General features: G+C 45.9%; 1 long non-coding RNA gene across 1 annotated transcript; it reads right to left on the bottom strand.

Annotated features, from left to right (window-relative positions):
* Positions 1-689: 689 nt before the first annotated feature.
* Positions 690-12,132, bottom strand: LOC140579342 (uncharacterized). The gene is made up of 2 exons (XR_011983436.1): positions 11,965-12,132; positions 690-1,540 (listed from the first exon to the last, which is right to left on the bottom strand). It is a non-coding gene; the product is annotated as an uncharacterized lncRNA (long non-coding RNA).
* Between the last annotated feature and the right edge of the window lie 21 nt (positions 12,133-12,153).

The raw sequence follows: 12,153 nt of genomic DNA, 5'->3' as shown, positions 1-12,153 counted from the left end.
ATCCCAAAATCAAAGAATCCTGTCCATCCGTTGTGAATTCTGTTCCCTTTCCCTCCACTTGTCTCCACGCCTGTTGTGTTTTCTATCACTTCCATTGTGTTTTTCGCATTTGTGTGCCTTTTAGAATGTGCAACGCGATTTGTACTTACAGCGGGCCATACTTTCGCAGCGTGCTTCCCTTTTGTGGAGCGTTGCGTATTTTCAGCGCGGCTGGCTTTGGGAGCACGTTTGTTCTTACGAGCCACCATACAAAATGCATTCATTTGAGCATTTGAGTTAATTATTTTTGAAAGAAAAGTTGCCAGGGTAGTCTGAAAAATTGCTAAATCTAGCAACAAAATTACAAAGTTGGAAACACTGCTGCCAAGTATCTGGACAAGGAGTTGAGCTGGGGGCCTCACCTACATTCCAGGAGTGCCAAAATATAATAACTCCTAGACACAGTTTGAATGTACCAAATTAGAATTTGTAATATGTGATAACAAACCATTTCAAATTCTAAGGCAATTACATATCTTATTCTATAGATTGTCCATCTGTTCCACCATTCCACTCAAAGGAACATTCTTAAACCAAAAACTCCAGAAATGCATGTGCCCGTGTGCACACACACACACCACTAAGAAAGTAAAAAATCACTCCCTTCCATGTGTACACTCAGGTGGAAGTCAACACAAAATCCAGGAATGCACTGGTCCAGGCAGTCTTTAATCCATACGTTTTTGCTACAACCCTCTCACTAGTGTGAGGTCCAATCACACAACATCCAAAGTGTTTAGAGGGAAAGCAAAAAAGAAACAATCCACCCAGTTCTCGAGGGAGGAGTCCACCAATTTGACTCAAAACAATACTCGAACTCTTCCAGAACCACCCTTACTATTTATCTTGAATTTCAATTCATTTAATTTTATATAGTTCCATTCACAAGTGTCATTATTTCCGACGACTAAACAGACGATTAAATAACTTACTGGAGCAACAGTTGAATAAAGTTCTGGAACCTCTAAAAACAGGAAGTGTTTCCACTATTTTGGCAACTAGTGTATTTTTATAAGATTTCAGTATGAAGTGGAGTGGATGCATATTCCAAGTTTTTGTTCATGTTTTCAAGACGAAGGCTGCTGTTTTTCCTTTGGAATATTCATTCCATAAACTCTTGGTAGAAAATACAATACTCATTTTACTTATGGTGCGTTTGATTATTTCTCTCCAAGTCGGAACTCGGATGAAAAAGTCATGAAACGTCACGAAAAAACGTCACTTCCTGTCGGAAACACGCCTCTTTTATGACATTGAAGTCGGACAAGATATTCCAAAGAGAGTCTGGCTGCAGCTGCTGTGGAGCATGGAGTTTTGCAGGAAGTGGAGTTTAACCGGAAATGGAGCGTTTTACAGGACGTCCCTCCTTAAAATGATTAGGAGACGAGTGGAGGCAAGAGAAACAGGAAACAGGTGATGACAATCTGGGAATCACACAAGGTAACGAGGTGCACACCGGGCGCGCCCGAGGGGAGGCGATGGACGAGACGAGGGGCAGGAGCTGAAAAACAAAAGCAGAACATCAACGGGGGACCAGGAACAAGACAGAGACACAAAACAGGCACAGGGGCAAAAGCCACGACAAAACCCGACACAGGACAGGAAACGCAGACAGGCAGACGGAGAAGGGAGACACTGAGGGAACAATTCAATTCAATTTTATTTATATAGCGCATTATCACAACATTACATTGTCTCAATGCGCTTTACATTTCTGCCTCGTAAGGACCCACCATTGAGTAAGCCAAAGGCAACGGTGGCAAGGAAAAACTCCCTAAGAGGAAGAAACCTTGGGAGGAACCAGACCCAAAGGGGAAGCCCATCCTCCAGGGGCCGGCAGATGAGTCAAACAAACAAGATGAAATGACTAAGCTAATACAGGGGTTGAAATATATGTCTCAATGCAGCGGCCGACCGGTGCAGGCACGTGGTGCTTGATGCACGATGGCAGGATTAATAGAGGCACAGCCGCAGGGAAGAATGGCGAGGCATCGTGTTGAGCCAAGGGCAGGCAGGTTGGAGGGTAGTTGCCGGAGGTGGAGGTAGTTGTCTTGCAGGCAGCAGAGGCATAAATTCTTCAACGACATTGTGCTCCAGGGAGCACACCACAGAAGGGGTTCGGGAGGAAGTAAGAAAAATTGTGTATTAGCCAGAGTTGAGGAAACCAGAGGCAGTGCAAGCAAAATGATCGAGTGCAATATTCGTCTAGGCTCCGGCAGATCTGGGTATAGCAGCATGAGAAAGAGGGAGAGACAGGCCGGAACACAGGCATGGGAACTCCCTGAACATCAGCACTCTAGTGTAAACACCCACACCCACAGGCGACACGAAGGGACCAGGAGTGAACGGAGGAGGAACAGAGGGACGAGGAGCAGACACAGGCGGGACGAAGAGCAGACAGGGGAGACCAGACAGGAATGGACGGGGGACAAAAGGGAGCCCGAGGGAGCCCAGACGGGCGGCGGCCGGAGGGGCCGCAGGCGACTGGAAGGAGGGAGCAGGAGGGGACCACGAAGGGAACAAGGAGACAGAACGACGGACAGACGAAGGAGACAAGGAGGGAGTCGGAGGGGCCAATGGCAAAGGGAAGGAGAAGGGGGAAGCCGCAGCCAGCGAAGGCGCCGCCCATGGATGGGCCGGCGCAGGGAGACCCGCAGGCGACCGACACGGAGTCAGAGACGGGACCGAGGCCGGGGGCCGCGGAGAGGGACCCGCAGGCGACCGCTGGCCTGGAGCCGGAGGAACCGCAGATGCGCCCCGAGCCTCAGACAAAGCGAGCCAGGGCGAGCCAGGGGGCAGGGTGGGCGGGACCCGGGCCCGACGCCTGTGGCCCCGTCCCTTATGGGACACTGACAGGCAGGGTCCTACAGGGCATTGTTCCCGGCAGGTCAAGGGAGCGGGAGTACCTAGGGAGGTCCCCGAGGGGACCCATTCCAGCTCCTCCTCCTCACTGAGGAAAGGAGCTAGGTCCCGATCGTCCGGAACCACCTCGAGGACTGGGTACTGGGCTGGGGGGACTGGAGTCATGGCCTCCAGAGAGGCAGCAGGCGTGGCCGCAGGCGGGGCAGCCGGAGCCACGGGCATGGCCGCAGGCGGGGCAGCCGGAGCCGCGGGCGTGGCCGCAGGCGGGGCAGCCGGAGAAACAGGCAGGACGGGCAAGCTGGCAGGCGGTGCAGCCGGAGGCGCGGGCATGGCGGCAGGCGGTGCAGGCGGAGGGACGGGCAAGCCGGGCGGGACGGGCAGGATGGCGGCATCAGGCAGGGCCCCTGGCCGCAAACGGAGCAGTTGCCTCAGGGTCTCCTCCACCTGGGCTAGCTGCTGGAGCGGGGAATCAGGGTCAGCGGTGGCTCAGAGCGGAGCTGCCTCTAGAGAGTCTCTCACGGCGGGTTCCTCAACCACCCGCCAGTACAGTTCCTGCAGGAGCGAAACCTGCTTACAGCCTCCAGGCAGGGCTGTGGCTCAGGAACCCTGGGGGGTGCTACAGCAGGCACCTTGGCCATGTGGCCGGCAGGGGGCGCCTCGGCGGACGCCTCGGGCGTGCGGGCAGCAGGGGGCGCCTCGGCGGGCGCCACCGACATGTGGCCAGCAGGGGGCGCCTCGGCGGACGCCTTGGGCGTGCGGGCAGCAGGGGGCGCCTCGGCAGGCACCGCCGACACGTGGCCAACAGGAGGCGCCGCAGCAGGCGGTGCCACGGGCAGAGCGGCGGCAGCTGCAGGGACTGCAGGCAGGTCCGGAGCAGGCAGGTCTGGAGCTTCCCCTTTAAGGGCTTTAGGGATCCGGTGAATTGCGTCTCTTACGGCGCGTATCCCTCCTAGGCCCAGGCGCACTGGCCGGTAGTTGTAAGCCTCCATGGGGGGCGGCTTCTCACCGGCGCTGAGCAGATGGGCAGTAGCGGTTTCCTCCCAGGCGGGAAGTAAGGAACAGGCTCTCAGGAAGAGCGTGGAAGCTTCTTCCGGTTGTTCCCTGCTTTTCCTCCGCTTCTCCCGGCTGCTCGTCAGGCATTGGCTCAGGTGGCGGAGGCATTTCCGTGTCCTTCGGAGGGGATAGTCCTGTCCGGGCGGGCGCTCCTCTGCGAGGAGGTCCGTGCCCCGGGTAGCCAGAGCCATGGCTACGGGGTCTTGTTGGACCTCGGGCTGGGACCGCCAGTACACAAAGTCTTGCAGCAGACCGAGCCGGTGGTGCTCGGTCTGCCGCTTTGTGCTTTCTCCGAGATCTGCCATTCTGTCACGTTGGGCGATCCGGCGAGCGGGTAGACGAGTAGACGGCAGTATGGGGCAAACGGGGTTTATTGACAGGTCCGGAGGCACATCAGAGGAATGAGCACGAGACATAACAATGACAGATCTGGGGAGACTCACTCAGACGCGGACTAAATACACCGGACAAGGCAAGAGAAACAGGAAACGGGTGATGACAATTCGGGAATCACACAAGGTAACGAGGTGGGCGTGGCACACACGAGGATCAGACGGAGCAGGGCGTGACAATCCCCCACAAGTTTGGATTTATTTTTCATGTTCCGTCTGCGTTTACTGCGGAAATGCAGTTATGCTGAATAGGGTAAAATAAATGCATCTATTGCTGATTTATGAAAGAAGTATAGTTATTAAATTTATATATATATGTAAACATATTAAAATAACGCCTTTATTGCATTTAGCGTTTATACAACTGTTTGTGCACGTTTATTTGTGCTTATTGTATGTGACTGCTTACAGTATTACTGTACTTTGTCTTTTCATGTCATTTCAAGAGTCCAATTACTCGCACATATCTTTTCCTGTATTAAAATAAAAGTGCAAATGTGTCCTATTTCTCCAGCAAAATTGCTACAAAGACTAAACTGAATGCATTCAACAATGTAAAAACAAATCATACTTAAACAAGGCATATGTCCTGTAATAAATATTTTATTCGTGCTAATGTTATTACTATTTCTGTTGTTGTTATTATACCTGTGGTTCAGTCACTTATACGTGTACAATATGCTTGCAAATATTTTAAAAGCAGATTATTAAAAGTATAGGCCTAAATTTTTGTATTAACAAAATAAAGTAATACTAAACAATAACACAAACCGACAAATAAAACACTTAAATTCAAATGCCTTCGAATTTATTTACACGTTTTTTCTGCAGAAATGTGGGTTAAAGACTCCGGTTGTCATGGGTGCGGGCGGCTCGGGCACGGGAGCGAGGTATCAGGCAGGCACAAAAAGGGCGGACGACCCACTTGCGACTCAAAGAACAAAAACAGGGTTTATTTAACTGAACAAAAAAAAAACACAAGTAAGGGCTAGCAAAAACAAAGGACCACGAGGGGTCAAAAACTAAAGGGGATGAAATAAGACTAAAATAACAAACACCGAATACACATCAAACACTGAAACTATCAAAACCATCAAACATCACAAACAATAATCACCCCTGATTCCAAATCTGGTCAGTGATTACCATAAAAGTGGATGTATCAAAGGTTATAACAGTTTAATGGAAATCATCAATAAAGGGAGAATCAGTCAAGTCATAAATCCCAAAAGGACTGATACAGACCCCCTTCCAAAAGCCCGCCAAATGGATGGCCAGCCATTGGGCCAGGAGTCGAATTCCTGGTCATCCCTATTCATGAACTTTAGAGCATAAAACCCTGGCACCTCAGAACAAAAAAAGGAGAACAACCATCAGCCCGGGAGAACAACCATCAGCCGGGGCAAACAGATCATGAAGCGCAGAACGACCATCAGCAGCGCAGAAAAGACCATCAGCCCGGGAGAAGAGAAGCCCACAAGAAGTCCTCCGGTGAAGGCCCAGCTGAACAGAGAACAGCACCTAAGACAAAGCTTCACCAGGAGAGAGAATCCAAAGGGGCTCCACTCCACTGCTCCAAACGCCACGCCATCCTGAATGCCATCAGCTCAGCCATCAACTGCCAAGACCCCCCCCCCCCACACACACACTCTTCAACCAAGTAAACCAACTTCCTTTCATTCTAACAACTTAAGCTGTTCTGTTAACCTGCTATAAGACTTTAGGGTCGTGTTTCCACAAACTGTGCTTGTTTTGCAGAACAGTATTTCCCATTTAAGGTTACTCATTTAAATCTGGTCATGCATTTTCATAATTACATCGTTTGTTTTATTCCGTTATTTCGTGTTTGTTGTTTGTGTTAGGTGTAATGTCTGTCTTATGTTAGTTGTAGTGTTAGTTAGGAATAAATGCATGTCTTTTACACAACTTCAGCCTCCGTCATTGAGTGCTCACAATAAGTCCCTGCCTCTGTGCGATCTTGCTACACGCTCTGAACCTCAAACTCGCCTGAAACATCGCGAGACTCTCTCTCATCGGCCGTGAGGGAAGCTTCGCATACCAATCGTTTACATTACCTGGTGACGCAGCTCGGTGGACGAGCCTTCTAACCCAGGTTACTAAGTGATACTGGAAATTAGTGAATCCCATTTAAGTCTCACATTAACAGACTCACGGGGATACCGCAATCGAGTTTGGAGGAGCCGACCATTCGGCATAACAATTGATTAATAATCAGCATTAAATAATAATTAATTAAACTTTAATTAATTCAAACATATTGGTGGAGATATTAAAATTTACCTGAGCTAATAATTCCTACACAAGGAACAAAACCAAATACAAAATCACCAGATACAATAACTAGAAACACTAAGGAGCAACATACAAAAACAGGAGGCAGGATTCGAACACAGGACAAAAGGGTACACAAACAACCATATGCTCAACACATTGAGCCACATGACCAGACAGGTAACAGGGGAGAACAAAGACTAACATAAAGAACGGGATGACTAGCAACAGCTGCTGGTCAAACGGGGAAGGGACACGGAAGGACCACAGCAGGGGCTGACCCTGACACCGGTTGATGAATTAGTCTATTGATATACGCTCTCAGCAACTCCCCGAGAGCCCGTTCGATGAACGAATCGAAGTTACGGGTTTTCGGACACTCGGTGAATCAAAAGAACCTGTTCGATGAACAAATCGAACTTACGGGTTTTCGGACACTCAGTATGTGAATTGAACGAACGGTTCGCGAACCGATCCCAAGAGCCCTCGTGGCATTTACTGCGGAAATGCAGTTACGCTGTTAAAAGGAATAAAATAAAAGCAGCTCTTCATCATTCATCACAACAGTAAATTATTGCATTTCTGTATAATAAAACTATATCTTTCATCAAAGAACAAACTAAGATATTTATTAACTTTGACGTTTACACAACAACGTATGCAAGTTTACTTATGCTCATTGTATGGGTATGTGTGATTGTATTGGTAATATTGCAGTTGTTGTTAACTGTGATGTAGTCCTTGATACTCATGCACATGAATTTGGCTTAAGTAAAGAAAATAAGAACTATAACTATATATACACATATATTATTCAGCATCGACACCCTTTCTGCTTTTTATATATTGCATTTTTATTGTGAATAGTCAAGCTGAACATTTTTGTTGAATACCAGCGCTGTCTTTGTCAAACAACGTAACCTCGAGACAGATTTATTAAACGATCCCACAATTCGTTGAGTTATATGATCAGGCGCAAAAAAAGACGGAAAAAAAATAATCATAGAATCGGTTTTAGAATCGATTCATTACAACGGACAGTTCGAAAGAATCGAATCAGTTAACGTTAATTGAGCCGAACTTCCCATCACTTCTTCTTCTTCTTTGGAGTTTAACGGCGGCTTGCATCCGGCAGTGTTGCACTACCGCCACCTTCTGGACGATTCTCCTTCGTAGTTTCTCCCCTCCATTTCCAGAGCAGTTCCTCCACACCTTATATTCTACCCAGCAAACCAGTAGTAGCTAGGAACTTCCAAAGGCTTTTCTTGCCTTGCCCAATCATCCCACTTTTCAATACATCTTTTATCCCTGCTCCACCCAATCCTCCTTTTCTTAATTCTCCCATCATTTCCCTCCTTTGTGCTTCATATCTTCTGCAATTTATAAGCACATGTTCTATGGTTTCAGGTGTCTTACACACCTCACAAAAACCAGTAGGATGCTTCCCTATAATATGTAACGAACTATTCAGGTTACTGTGTCCAATTCTTAATCTTGTCATCACCGTTTCCTCTCTTCTAGGCCCTCCCCAGTTCCTTGTCATTCCAACTTTATTTTGAAGGCCATATAGATGTCTCCCTTTAGATTCCCTATCCCACTGCTGTTGCCATTCTCTCACAGCTTCTTTCCAAACTATACTTTTCCCTTCAGCTTTTGACATTTTTACATATACTTCAATTTCATCTTTCTTAGTGGCTTGCTTGGCTAGCTTATCCACCCTCTCGTTACCCAAAATACCTATATGAGCTGGGACCCAAATAAGTTGAACCTGTTTACCTTTTCCTTTTATTCTCATATATGTCAGCAATATTGCATACACCAGATCCTGACGGCTATTGGACATCCCTGAACTGAGACTGTACAGTGCAGACAACGAATCACTTCCAATCAAGATTTTACTTACTTTTTCTTCCTTTCCAACCCATTCTAAAGCCATCATGATGGCATATAGTTCGACTGTATACACACTCAGTTCATTCGATGTTCGTTTGCTTTCCTCACTTCCCTGGTGACCTATAACAAATGCAGATCCAGTCCTTCCAGACTCAGGATCTTTCGATCCGTCTGTGTAAATCTGAATATGGTCTCCATACTTGTGTTCCACATATCTATAAAATTCATCTACTAGGTCTATATTATTACTTATTGATTTGACTTGCCGTAATTGAAAATCAACTTCCATGGTTTCTATTTTCCACACTGGACAGTCAGGCCACATCACAGTAGGACAGAACTCTGTTTCTCTCACCCCCAAATCTCTAGCTGCCTCATCTCCTACCCACCCAAAACTATTCTTTCGTACTCCTTCCTTTTCCCAACTGGTTCGTAACACTCTCTTAGTGGGGTGACTGTCTCTATGTCCCTTCAAATTAACCCAATAATTTACAAGCAGTTTCTTACGTCGAATGTGCAAACTTCCCATCACTATCCACTACTAATCATTTTAAGGAGGGACGTTCTGTAAAACTCCACTTCCTGTAAAACTCCACGCTCCATTTCCGGTTAAACTCCACTTCCTGTAAAACTCCACGCTCCACAGCATAGATATAAACACTAATGTCGCATTCAGCCTCTCAGCATGCGTCAATACTGCCGCCATATTGGGACGGGGTTCCAAGGCTCATTCAACCACGTTTCTTTGACGGTCAGTACCAGCGAAGATGCCGGACTTTTGCTAAACAGGGTTGTGAAAGCAGATACAGGTTCTCAACCAGGATATATTTAATCTTTGTGATCACATTGCTGAAACTCAAGATGGCATCGACAACCATCACTTCAATTTAATTTCACTTATTTTGTCTTGCTTTCACAAGTTGAGAGAACACCATATGTGGCAAAAGTACATACTCTCCAACTATTAGGGATGGGCCAATCCATATTTATTCAGTTCCGATCTGATTCCGATACAAGATCTCTTTTTACTTTGTTATATTTTATATATTAATTTTTCTAAGCTATTATATATATATATATATATATATATATATATACACACACACACACACACACACACACACACTCACCTAAAGGATTATTAGAGACACCTGTTCAATTTCTCATTAATGCAATTATCTAATCAACCAATCACATGGCAGTTGCTTCAATGCATTTAGGGGTGTGGTCCTGGTCAAGACAATCTCCTGAACTCCAAAATGAATGTCAGAATGGGAAAGAAAGGTGATTAAGCAATTTTGAGGGTGGCATGGTTGTTGGTGCCAAACGGGCCGGTCTGAGTATTTCACAATCTGCTCAGTTACTGGGATTTTCACGCACAACCATTTCTAGGGTTTACAAAGAATGGTGTGCAAAGGGAAAAACATCCAGTATGCGGCAGTCCTGTGGGCGAAAACGCCTTGTTGATGCTAGAGGTCAGAGGAGAATGGGCCGACTCATTACAACCGAGGTATGCAGCAAAGCATTTGTGAAGCCACAACACGCACAACCTTGAGGCGGATGGGCTACAACAGCAGAAGACCCCACCGGGTACCACTCATCTCCACTACAAATAGGAAAAAGAGGCTACAATTTGCACGAGCTCACCAAAATTGGACAGTTGAAGAATCATTTCAAATTGGTTTCTTGAACATGACAATGAGTTCACTGTACTAAAATGCCCCCCACAGTCACCAGATCTCAACCCAATAGAGCATCTTTGGGATGTGGTGGAACGGGAGCTTCGTGCCCTGGATGTGCATCCCACAAATCTCCATCAACTGCAAGATGCTATCCTATCAATATGGGCCAACATTTCTAAAGAATGCTTTCAGCACCTTGATGAATCAATGCCACATAGAATTAAGGCAGTTCTGAAGGCGAAAGGGGGTCAAACACCGTATTAGTACTGTGTTCCTAATAATCCTTTAGGTGAGTGTATATACAGGTGGAAAAAATATGACAAAAATATTTAATTAAGCTACTACAAACACACATAACGTACTGTTCCACCTCGTTTGTACGTCTTGTTTTAAGCGTTTTTGAGGCATTTGCAGTTCAATATGAATATCTTCAAAAGAAGTATGCACAAGTGCCGAATCACTCCCAAATCATCCATTGGTTTTTTTTTTTTTGTTAAGTGGGATTGTCCATTAAACGCTATTCCCACCCTTCAAAACTTTATTTTACAAAGGTTGCAAATCGGTGTGCTACTGGTTTCTGTCTTAATTATATCTTACGCTCCTATTGCCTCATACTGCGAAAGGTATGCGCATGACCTCTCAGGAGGCGGAAGTCACTGTACTCACACCCACTGAGTAGCAAAAAAGACTGAGGGGCAGCGTTAGCGTTCGATTTGAATGCCACAAAAAGCACATGTAAAATGGGAAAGAGCTGTCGTGCGACTGATTGTACAAATAGATTTAACACGAAATAGGAGCTGTCTTTTTAGAGATTGCCAAAAACTAAATAAGTAAGTATAGGACGTGGATCGGTCACGCATGGCCAATATCCGATCCGTCAAATAGATCTGGATCGGCGCCGATACCGATCCGAATATCGGATCGGTGCACCTCTACCAACTACAGAGCAGCAGGTTGAGAAAGAAACTGAGTAAAGTAGTATTGATAAATGGATACTACATACTAGACACAGCCTCTATCTGTCTTCCCACCCCCACCCTACAGGAAAGACACAGCTTCTGGACTGACACCTGTATATATTAGTTCATTGTCTGTAGATCTTTTTCCAAAGTTATAGAAGCAGGCTGTTGGTGGGTTACAGCTACCCCCACCCCACAGGAAAGACACAGCTTCTGTACTTAAACCTGTATATATTGCAGTTCATTGTCTATAGTTCTTGACATATCTATACAAGATGTCTGTGTGTATGGACCTGCCCTGTCTATAGTTCTTTTTCCAAATAAGCAGGTAAATGGATGTTCATCTTTCATATTAAATGTAAAAAGAAAAGTATTTTCCTTGTCTGGAAAATGTATTGTGTATAGTTCGTTGTCTATAGATCTCTACAAATCTATACAAATGCCCGTTGCTTTGGATAAAAGCGTCTGCTAAATGCATAAATGTAAATGTATGAGTGGTAACGCTACGTACGGGGCTTATCATGGAGATTGCCAGGGTCTTTTAGTTAACGTTGCTGGCCTTTTTTGTGGTGTTTGTATTTGCATTGTTCTGCATGTAGTAGGAGTGTAATTTTTTATTTCGAATGGGAAAAATACATATATGCGCATTACATTTTGAACATAAAAGTAGGCTATGTTAACAAAAACCGCTTCGCTATCATTTTACTCGCGGCTGACATTTATAAGGAACCAAGAAAATAAAAATCGCTTCTCAAATTTGCGAATTTATAGTTCTTTGATTCTCTAAGCTACCTTGGATATACGTTCATTCATTTAAAAGGAGCTCTACCCCGTTTCAAGATGGCGGCTCTGTTGACGCATTCGCTCCCATAGACGGCTGTATTCAACGCGACATCTTGTTATCTATAGCTCCACAGCAGCTGCAGCCAGATCCTTCTCGACCCTTCTCCTAAATTAAGAAAAAAAAGTTACGTTGCTGCC

This window comes from Paramormyrops kingsleyae, chromosome 18 (genome assembly GCF_048594095.1).
Source record: "Paramormyrops kingsleyae isolate MSU_618 chromosome 18, PKINGS_0.4, whole genome shotgun sequence".
Lineage (NCBI taxonomy): Eukaryota > Metazoa > Chordata > Actinopteri > Osteoglossiformes > Mormyridae > Paramormyrops > Paramormyrops kingsleyae.
Note: the sequence above shows the minus strand (reverse complement) of the source record. Positions and strands in the feature narration are given on the sequence as shown.